An 11296-nucleotide genomic window follows, 5' to 3' on the forward strand; every position below is an offset into this window, starting at 1 on the left:
TTGTATGCAATGTGCATGAATGCCAGAGTGGGAGAGGAATTATTTTCGATCCGATGACTTACCGGTATGATAAAGGAACAAACCATGTGCATTAGTGGAATCGAGTTCTGTTCTGTACCTTCAGGGGACGGGGATTGTCAAGTGACTGCGTAGCTTGGAGGAAAAAAGCACCCGTCTAGCGAATTGGGAGTCGTGGGTTCGATTCCTACCGGAACACGTGGATTTTTTTTTTTCAAATCTGAACTCGTTCACGAAACAAGCCTTTCTGTTGTGTGCATTAATGTTAGAGCAATCAAAATATGCCAATAGACTGGCCCAAATATGAAAATGTCAGAAATTTCCACGGGGCACCCCCTAGAATTGTGCTTTTGGGTGAGTGGAACAACTTGTGAAAAATTCAGCTCAATCGGTTAAAAACTGAGCCGGCGCAAATGAGTTGAAGTTTGTATGGGGGTTTCAGCCCAAATATTTGGACAAACACGTGCTTCAAGTAACAACTGATGGTCAACGAGGGTGCATATCCTCATCCTCCTTTCGTTGGCCGAAACCGCCATTGATTTAAGTTTTAGTGTGGTATGATCTTCTACAAAGTTGTTTCTAGGATTACCAACTGCTATTTTCTTCATTTTGAGCCAAACTGAGCACGACAAACTGACGTACTTAACGGTAGATTGGAGGTCATCCAATTCCCCATATATTTGTGCTGAAAGCTCCATACTAACTTTAACTCATTTGCTCCAGCTCAGTTTTTAACCGATTGAGCTGAATTTTTCACAGGTTATTCTACTAATTGAAAGGCACAATTTTGGGGGGTGCCTCGTGGATTTAGACTACTTTTTTTTCTCGTGATACAAACACACATTTTGAATCAATAAAACTACTGGCTCAATCAAAGTAAAAACCTCCATAAGCCTTTCTCTTCAACAGATTAAACATCTATGACACCCAAACATTTTAATCCACTAATTGGAGTTTGTAACGTTTTGACGTATTTTTTTTTTTTCATTTTAAGAAAAATTATTTTAGCTTTGAATTTGTAAATTTATTTTATTTTAGTCGGTTCGAATGAAATAGCAGTAATAAAATTTGATAATTGAATTTCAGATTGAATTTGAGATGACGAAACAGTTCGAGAGAAACAGTTGTGACGTTTTTCTCTTTTTAAGTAAAATTATGTAAATAATTTGTTTAATTAAGTTTATTTAGTAAATTGCATATGTAGAATCTGACGGAAAATATAAATATTTATATGATTGCATATTTTTTAAGCTGTCATATCTCGGAAACCAGTGAACAGAATCGAATGAAATTTTAAACGTACATTAACAATACACAAATTCTTCACAAACTATTAAAACATAAATACTTTTTGAACGTTGAAAAAAGTTATCATGGATTGACACTTTTTGGATTTTTCTCGAAAATATATAATTTTTTAACGTCAATGTCAATAAATTTTAGTGTTGATGTCCAAAGAGTTTCCACTTCTGTTCTTAAGTTATCTTCAATCAGATACATTAGAGCCTATTTAGATTAAAGGAAGAACACATTTAGTAATTTTTGTGTGGTATTGTAAATTTGACTTATTTTCCTCTATATGGGTAAAAATTTCAACCCGGTATAACTTAATTCGCCGTGAGAACATATTACATTTTAACGTTGTATTTAAGTATCAATATATTGTTGATAAACGTTAAAAAAATCATTCAAATTGGTTCACTGGTTTCCAAGTTAAAAAATGAGTTGTCTAAAAAATAGTGTTTTACCCGAACGTTTCTAACTTCCGGTTATTCAATCGAGCCCAAATTTGTACCAATGATGCACATATAACAGGTTGATAAACAGTCGAAATTTGAGATTTTTTGATGCACTTTATGAAAAGTTACAGCATGTTGATTTTTTTATGGGAGAAAAAAATGCCTATCCCAAACATTTTGGCCACCCCCTGTATGTATCTCAGTTACACCATCTTGACAAATCTAGACCGGCGCCAAATTAATCCGCCATTCGAATTTGTCGTTGGTGCAATTTCTAGAGATGATAATGTTAATTGTTTAGATAGATTTCTTGTTGGAAAAATGACTTGAGCTCGTTCATTTCGCTCGCATATCGGCTGGAAACTAGTAGTCATCGCGCTATCGAGTTGAAGTTTTTGATTAACTTGAATATTTCGATTGTAAATGTTGACTAACGATAATAAGGTAATTTAAGAAAAGTGGAATGTTTTAAGTGAAGTGTTCCAAACGGCTAATTGGTAATTTTCCTTTATAGTAAAATTTTTTAGTGAATTATAAGTACAAAAAGGTAAATATGTAATTGTCTTTGCTGAACTGTTTTTCTTATCCGTTCAACGCCCTGGGACCTGGGAGCAAAAGAGATCTTGTGTGCCCACCCCGGAAGCGGCTGCGGCTTAGACCAGCTGCTTGGGGCTTGTAGGGTCCACTTCCGGAAGTAACTCTCGCAACGGCAAACTCCAGCTCTCCAGTTCAGTAGCCTTCCCCGGTCGTTCGGATTCACCAGACTTCCCACAGGTTCGCTGTCCGTCGTCCGCCGACGCTCCACTTTTATCGCAACTGTCATTCTACACGTTCATTCGTAACTGCTCAATTCGCATCATCTACACACTTAATGTAAACATAGAGAGTGCATGCCAGTACAAACCCTACAGGGCTTAGGCTGGCTCCTTCAGGGCTAGCAGGAGCTCCCAGGGCCATAAGTGGTTTCATTGATTAAATTAAACGAAAGTGCAAATAATATCATTCGCGTTGGATATTCCGGCGCTGTGGCGCTTTTTGGTACGCGCTGGAGTAACGTTGAGCGTCGACCGAAGTCGACAGCCGAAAGCTCCGTGGCGTTTTGGGCCACCATTCCCGTCAAAGGGCATTTTCTTCGAGTCCGTGCAACCGACAAGGCCCGCCCCAAGGGATAGCAAAACGGAGTGTGAATGAGGTCGCTTAGCCAAACGAAGCAAAATAACTGGTGGTCGCCAATCAACCGCCCGGAACAGTCCACCAAGTTACAACCCGTGTGGACCGCCCGAAAGAACGAAGCGAACCGGAACTTCCTCATGGTAACCAACTTCGTCCCGCTCAGCCTAGGAATGTAAGTACGCGAAGCCTGGTCGTTGGGCAAGCGGGTTTCCGTTTGGAAGGAAAGGCTCAATCCAGACGTTCTAGGACCAGAAAATCGGAAGTCTTCCGTCCAGCCGACACTCACCCCGCATCTTTAGTTTCGCCCATACCCGCACGGACTCGCTAGGCTGCCCGCCATCCTGTAGCAAAGGCGGAATCCCTTCGGCGCCATTACCCCGAAGGTTTCTACCGCCATCGCCGAGGTTCGTGCTGTCTACGAGCATCGCATCGAGTCAACGTCCAAAATCCTGCGCAGGTATGTGGACGTTTTCTTTGTTCATCGCCATGACTAGCTTCTGTTAGAGTTTCCTGTTAAAAAAAAAAAACTCCGTCCAACCCGAATGGTAGTCGTTCAATAAAGAAATTGCTAGAGTTGAAGTACCGAAACTTTGTAACGTTCCGTTTTTAGCGCTTCAGAAGGAGTTTCGCCTATCTTAAGGTTTTTCGTTTTCATTCTGTTCAGGCTAACTGAGAATCGGACTTCCACTGTTCAAATCGATATTGTGTCTAGGGTTGAACGAGTAAAGGTTATTGGCGGGGTCATTAAGGAAAATGTTGCGATAGAGTTTAGTGTTGATCTAGATTCGAAAGAATTTCGAGTAGTTTTGGAGTCAAACGACCGTTCGAAAGCCCGGAGGAACTTGTCACAGCAAAGTCGGACAAACAACAGACTGGTGGTCTCTCTGACGAGAGTGGCGCTTAAGCCACCAGGTTTACCAAACCCTCGTGCGAGTTTTAGAACGATTACATGTTATGTAACTCTCTCGGCCTTTTCTGACTAGCTTCTTCGTGGATCCTACTTATATCCTAGAAAATTGTTTGTTAAATGCTCAAGGTTTTAATGGAGTTATATAACTTGCCTTTTCGTCTGCTATAATACTGTTAGATCAGCGGGGGAGCTCTAATGTCAGACACTATCTTAAGCTTGGACAATAAAGTAAAGGTTGTGAATGAAGGGGCTGAAAAAAACCATGAGCATCTCCTAATGAATCAAATGTAGTATGAACTACGCAATGGCAAATATAATTGTTTAACCCCTTCCCCCTTCAAACGGGGTTTTCCTGTACTTTTTGCCTTTCTCGGATTATAATATTTTGATAGAAGACCCGGAGGGTTGAGTCACACATATCAATCAACTCAGCTCAACGAATTGAGGTGATGTTTGTGTGTGTATGTGTGTGTGTACAAAACAAACTCACGTCACTTCTTGATAGTAAACCTCAACCGTTTTTAATGACCGACAGTTCATTCGACGCAGAATCTGGTCCCATTGCTTCCTATTGAAAATGGTTCGGATCGGTCAAACCGTTCCGAAGTTATGGCCATTTAGGTGTTCCGGACCGGTACCCCAGGAAGCAGCTAGATATAAAAATTCTACAAACTTATGTAAGAGACACATCAAACTGCGGATTTTTCAATATTCTTATGAATGGAAAGCGGGGACATAGTGTCCGACCATATCTGGACCGATAGTGTTCCGGAACCGGTTCTGGGTATCTCACCGGAAGTGGACAATTATTAAAGTGAACCAAACCTATGCATGCGGCACATCAAATCACGGCTTTTCCGATAACCTGATAAACAGTAAGAGGGAAAATAGTCTTAAACCATATCTGAACCGGCAGTGTTCCGAAACCTGTACCGAGCATCTCGCCGAAATTGATCAAATGTAAAAATGAACCAAACCCATGCAAAAAACACAACGATTCGCTGATTTTCAGGAAACATGATGAACAGTTGGCAAGAAAACAGTCGCAGATTATTTTTGGGACAAGTGGTAAAACGTAAAAATGAACCAAACTCATGCGTGCGGCACATCAAATAGCAGCTTTTTGGAAAACCTAATGAACGGTTAGTAATAAAATTGTCTCAAACCATATTTGGGACAACCGGTTGTGTTTCGGAACCAGTTCCGGGTGTCCCGCCGGATTTGGCAAAATGTAAAAGTGAACCAAACCCATGCGAAACATCCAATCGCTGATTTTTTGACAACCTGAAGAACGGTTAGTAAGAAAATAGACTCAGAGCCGGGGCCCGCAGCGTAGTGGCTACGCACGTTCACTTCATAAGTGGATGGTCATGGGTTGGATCCCAGCCCCAGCACTTGCAATTTTTCGTCGGTTGCTCTTATCCCCGAGAGTGGCTGACACCTGACCCTCTTCTGAGTATATGCTCTAACCGACCCGGATAATTGGATATCGGCAAAATGGCAACTTAAAATGGACAGGAAAAAATAGGCTCAGACTTCATTAAGGGGCTATATATGTTGAGGTCGAGCACAAAAAATCGATTTTTTATTCTTTTATCTTAAAGTATGGGTTCTTAAGAATGCTGTGTCAAACTTTCATAGAAATCCAAGTAATACAAGCAAAGATATAGCGTTTTGCGCCTCGCTTCCTTATGGGTGCGTATTGCAAACTTGAAACTTTAAACGCGATTATCTCGGAATTATGTTTTTTAAAAACGTCGATGCGGTGACTAAGATTGCGGAAACAGTTCATAACCGATTTCAACCAATTTTTTCTTTTGAGTGTTCGCTATTTATGTATCGTGTCTTTAAACGATCAACAATAAAAAAAAATCATATCAGTGTTATGATTTTTTTCATACACAGTTGCTTGAAAAACAGTGATTTATTTGGAAAAAATCGTCCCTGTTTGAAAACTAAAAACATTTTTTTAATATTCTGCAAAGTGTTCTTTGATTGCGAAAAAAAAATTATAGCTTGATCAGCTTCCAGCGATAGTGCAGGTGGTCATTAGCATGGGACAGAAAAGGACATTTCACTCCTGTACTTTTTGATTTCCATTTTGGCCCCATATCAACCGTGCAAAATGTCAGCTCGATTGGAGAAACTATATTTTAGCGCTAGTCGTTTTAAGTATTTATACGATTTACTATAGGGAAAATCACTTCAAAAAAATCGCCACAGGTTGGAAATTCTACAAGGAACCAACCCTTCGAAGACCGCAAAGCGATTTAGGCATGTGGAAAAATTTATTGACCAAAAACCGAATACCATGGCAACGCTGTTTAACATGTAAGGAATAACAATAAATAATAAAATCTCGGTATTTTAAGGATCGGCAAAAGCTTAGTAACTTTTTCCACGAACTTTGTATCGCTGAGCGTTCTTCGGTGGTCTGAATCCTCGAGAAGTTTTCTATAGAAACCATTCATCGATTTATTTTTATGGATCAATGAGTGACCCCATGCGATTTTTTCTTTGTAGAAGTAAATTTTCCCATAGTAAATCGTATGAAAAACTAAGAATGGCGGGCGCTAAAATATAGTTTTCTCGATTGATCTGAAATTTGCCACAGATAATATGGGACCAAAATTGAACCCAAAAAGAATACAGAAGCTAAAGTTTTTCCTTTTTTATATTTCCCCATATAAACCTTGTCCCACGCTAGTGGTCATGCAGTCAACTAAGAGATCTGATATTTTTCAGCTCTGCCTATGGGGCGAGCATTACTCGAAATTTATCAAGAACGTGTGCCCTCAATCAGTTTCCCAATTCGATGACGGTTTTGGGTATCGAAATCTTGCTTTTCTAAATAGAGTAATCTCAGAGTTCAGGAACATTTTGGCTTTCGTAGATCATGACTTCATATTCGACGTCACCAAGCTTCTAATCGCACCATACTATGGGGTGAGGGTTCGATTCCCGCTCCGGGCGATGAAACTTTTCGTGAGGATAGTTTCTTCTCCGTATCTACTGGTGCATGCTGCGTGTGTCTAGTGTTAGGTTTCATTCAGTCTATACAGCCTGTGACTGAAGACAGTGTCCATGTATTAAAAAAAAGAGAGAGAAAGGTACTATCACCACTAGGTGGATTAATCTGTTTTTTTTTTATCTTTACTATCGAGACTTTCAGCCCAAGGATGGTTCGTTTCCGTTTTCTGTAATTTATACATTTCTTGTCAATATGTCACACTCACATGAAAAAACATACAATTCAAAAAATCCCACATCTTACCTCCTGAAATGCAAAGCGGTCCGATGCCTGTGAAAAAAGTTTTACTCTTGGTAAATGTAGAGGCGAAGCATTGGGATTTCATTATTCGTTTTATACCTTTACGTCAGTACTTCCGAAACTGTGCGCCGCGACGCCCTGGTACGCCGTGAACAATTCTCAGGTGCGCCGCAGGTTCTTCAGCCAAAAACAAAGGACAAACTTTTATTATTGAAGGCGGAACATCTCTTTGTTGATTTTGATTTAATAATTTATTTATTTCAACTTAAAATTTTGAAAGAGGGAAAAGCCGCCTTTAACGATCTTCATTTAAGATTTAAAATCTTGCCTTTGTAAAAAGACTTCAGTTTTTCCTCTTCTATTTTTCAATTAAAAAGTAAAAAATCCAAAGTCTTCGAACGTTTTCTTGAATTTCTGATATATTTATAATACTTTTAAATATTTACAAGTTTTAAACTTTCGAATTACTGCAGATTTATGTTAGGCCTTTTGTTTTGTTTGAAAAAGTTTTTTGGGCTTTTTATGAGTGTGCTTGGTTAGCTTGTAATTCAAAGTAAATATTTCAAGAAATATTTTTGAAGTGCTTCCCATATTAATTCCTGTAAATCTTCCTGTCTTCATGGTGTCTCAAATGTTTCGAGACGACATTTTTACTCACATCACTATAGTAAATTTTTGTTTCAGAATCAGAAAAAATGACCTCTCATCGTCACTGTCAGCTGTTCTGATAGGTTCTAAACAATCCATTTTTATATCTATTTTCCCTGAAATTCGGTAAACTGCATACTTTATTTTACAAATTTAAAAGTTTTGCACTATAATCCTCCAGAAATCTGAAATTTTTGTAAAGTTCTGTGACTCTTCAAGCAATCTATCTACAAAAAGCATTTTAGATTTTTTTTATTATAAGAAAACATGACAAAAACCTTTTTTTGCGATTTGTTTTTGAACTGATAGTGTTAAAATCATTGCAATTCTTTGTAAAAAGTTGTTGGTGCACTGCGACATTTTTGAAAATTTCAAAAAGCGCCGCGGTAGCAAAAAGTTTGGGAACCTCTGTATTAAGGGTTATGTAGAAACAAGTATTGACCGTCATTTGATGTTTTTACGCCGTAATTTGTCAATGCCTTATAGTTTTGTACGGTATTGTCAGGCATGTCTTGCTCTTTTGTGATCATAATACTGTTTGCATAGCCGGCGTAATCACCATTGATAATTTCATCATACCATTTATTTCATGGCATGTGTGGTACTGTTGCACAACTTTATCCAATAGAGTACATTTACCAAGTTTCGGATGTCTACGTAGATTAAACTTTGACAAAGCAATATGTGTTGTTAAACTAACAGAAATGTGTTGAAAACTACAAAGACGCTTGTGTGCATATAGACAGAATAGTTGGGGACATAAATCATTAAGGTATTGATTTCAAATACCCATACGGGTTATGTTATATACAACAAAACATTAATTCGGATCTATACGGGTTTTAGAAATCCATCAGTATGAAGTGTAAATGTAGCCTGAATTCTATGTGCTCATCTTAACTCTTCGCTGGCATAAACAAGTATCAGTTAGACTTTCCGCCACTATTCATACTTACGTCCATTATTCCACCATCCAACCAGTCGATAAAAGCATAAAGCATAAACATATTTCAAATCTACCATACCAGTATTATCACAGCTCCCGTTGAATCGTTCCGCCAAAGTTCTTCTTCCGGCGCTCCATACCTGCCCAGGTTGTTTCACTTGGAAAACTCAGATCCACGATCCGCAACAGCGCCTACTCACTCGTATCACAAACTTTTCTCTTTTCCACCATCTAACTGGAATTTTACATTTCAACTCGGGTGTCGTAATTGCTCACTATCACCACCATCATCATCCCGGTGCAGCTGCTCATCATCACTTCCGGGACGTTCCCGGTTCGATTCAGCGAAACTTCACCATCCAAGCAGCTCACTCAATCGTGAATAATTACTTTCGATTTGATGATTCGCCGACTCAACCAGACTACTTCGATTAACTCTACTCGCAGTCGTACTGCTGGCTGGCTGGGATTCCTTTGTTCATCCGGACACGAAATCAATTTTTCTTCCGTTTTTCCTTTCTCTTTTCACTTTTTGTTGTAAATCATCATCACACAATTGGCTTACAATTTTACGCTTGAGCTGGGTTTTCCTGCACTGCACTGAACACTGAACAGACTTACTCGCATCGAATCGGCGAATAGTTGATGAACTTTCACGTTTGCTTTGATGTGATTCTACCGCGGGTGCACTACACTATACTCTCTGGCGAGTAATCGGATTTCTTTGCAATTTTTTTTCTTATCTATCTAGACACTGAATGAGACGAGAAAAGTGTAGAAATATTGCTTTTATTCGAACTATACGACGACCTTTGCCCTTCTCCGCGATTCTCAGGGCACACAAAACACGAACCCGTACCGCGAAAATCGAAACTTCACCACTGGAAAGGATTACTTGACGTCACGAGGAGCTAAAAATTTAAATCACTTTTCAAAGAACCCCTTGGTTTGCTTGATTCTCGAACACTCCGAGCGGAATCCGATCTAATTTGGGTTATTTTGATCCCAACTCGTAATCGGCCAACTAGATCAAACGACTTTTTCCACTATCATCCACTATCCATGCGCCATTCGCCGGAAAAAAGTAGGCCAAGTTCGGACTCCGTGACCCGCGTAGCCAGCTTCGATCACCGATTAAACCTCACCAACAGCTCCCTTCCTTCCAAAGCATCACTATCTACTAGCACAGTTCAACCGCAGCAGGGTTGCCAGCACAAATGATCGTCCGACGTCTTCGTCCTCATCATCGTATGTTCGACGACCAACAGTTCGTGGTGAAAGTCTGCGACCAACTGTTGACACGATTCCGCGCGCGGATTCCGTCGACTCTGGCCGTGCTCCGCTGGAAAGTCGGCTCGAAGGAGCACCCTAGATCGCCCCCGGTCTGTTGTGGGGGTGGTAAACAATCGGGAACTCAGTGGAAAAGTGGTGCGCAAGCGCTCCACGAAGATTCTGCCGTCGCTCTCTCTAGCTGGAGAAACTGAGAGGCCGGTTGGTCGTCCAGCTGAAGACAATGCGGCGAGACGAACCCTGTTGCTTCCGTCGTCGAGGCGGGTGTTTTTGTTTTGGTCCGTTCGGTAATGATGGTGACGACGACCAGCTGAGCGAGCGTGCCGAGAAGGTTCTTGCTTCTGGTGATGGAGACGGAGCTCCATCCAGGATGATTTATGATTTCGGTCTCGTTGATGGATGGGTTGAGGTGAATATGGTGGATGATTTGGCAGAACTTGGCAGAGAAATCGATTACTCGCTGTTGTAAAAGTGGATTGGTTTTAGTTAACGATGTAATGGTCTTATTATAGTTTCTCGTTGAAATCTAGTTGGACAAAGCAATGTTTCATTTTTGACTTACAATTTTTTACACTAATCAAAAGTTGTGAATAGTCACTTAAATTTCAGTTGCCATCTAATCAAATTTAAAAATTTTAGAGGATTCCCCTTCCTAGAACCCTTTCGGAGATTCCGGCAGAATTCCTTCGGAGATTCCGGCAGAATCCCTTCGGAGATTCCGGCAGAATCCCTTCGGAGATTCCGGCAGAATCCCTTCGGAGATTCCGGCAGAATCGCTTCGGAGATTCCGGCAGAATCCCTTCGGAGATTCCGGCAGAATCCCTTCGGAGATTCCGGCAGAATCCCTTCGGAGATTCCGGCAGAATCCCTTCGGAGATTCCGGCAGAATCCCTTCGGAGATTCCGGCAGAATCCCTTCGGAGATTCCGGCAGAATCCCTTCGGAGATTCCGGCAGAATCCCTTCGGAGATTCCGGCAGAATCCCTTCGGAGATTCCGGCAGAATCCCTTCGGAGATTCCGGCAGAATCCCTTCGGAGATTCCGGCAGAATCCCTTCGGAGATTCCGGCAGAATCCCTTCGGAGATTCCGGCAGAATCCCTTCGGAGATTCCGGCAGAATCCCTTCGGAGATTCCGGCAGAATCCCTTCGGAGATTCCGGCAGAATCCCTTCGGAGATTCCGGCAGAATCCCTTCGGAGATTCCGGCAGAATCCCTTCGGAGATTCCGGCAGAATCCCTTCGGAGATTCCGGCAGAATCCCTTCGGAGATTCCGGCAGAATCCCTTCGGAGATTCCGGCAGA

The 11296-nt window shown here is 40.9% G+C and overlaps 1 protein-coding gene across 2 annotated transcripts in view; it reads right to left on the bottom strand.

Annotated features, from left to right (window-relative positions):
• The window catches only part of LOC109408799 (potassium voltage-gated channel subfamily KQT member 1-like), a 551459-nt gene extending 540683 nt beyond the window's left edge, over nt 1-10776 (bottom strand). For both annotated transcript variants that reach the window (XM_062855276.1, XM_062855275.1), the window contains exon 1: nt 8785-10776. The gene's annotated coding sequence lies outside the window, so the exon portion shown is untranslated. The remainder of the gene's footprint in view (nt 1-8784) is intronic.
• Between the last annotated feature and the right edge of the window lie 520 nt (nt 10777-11296).

The sequence above is a fragment of the Aedes albopictus genome, chromosome 3 (genome assembly GCF_035046485.1).
Source record: "Aedes albopictus strain Foshan chromosome 3, AalbF5, whole genome shotgun sequence".
Lineage (NCBI taxonomy): Eukaryota > Metazoa > Arthropoda > Insecta > Diptera > Culicidae > Aedes > Aedes albopictus.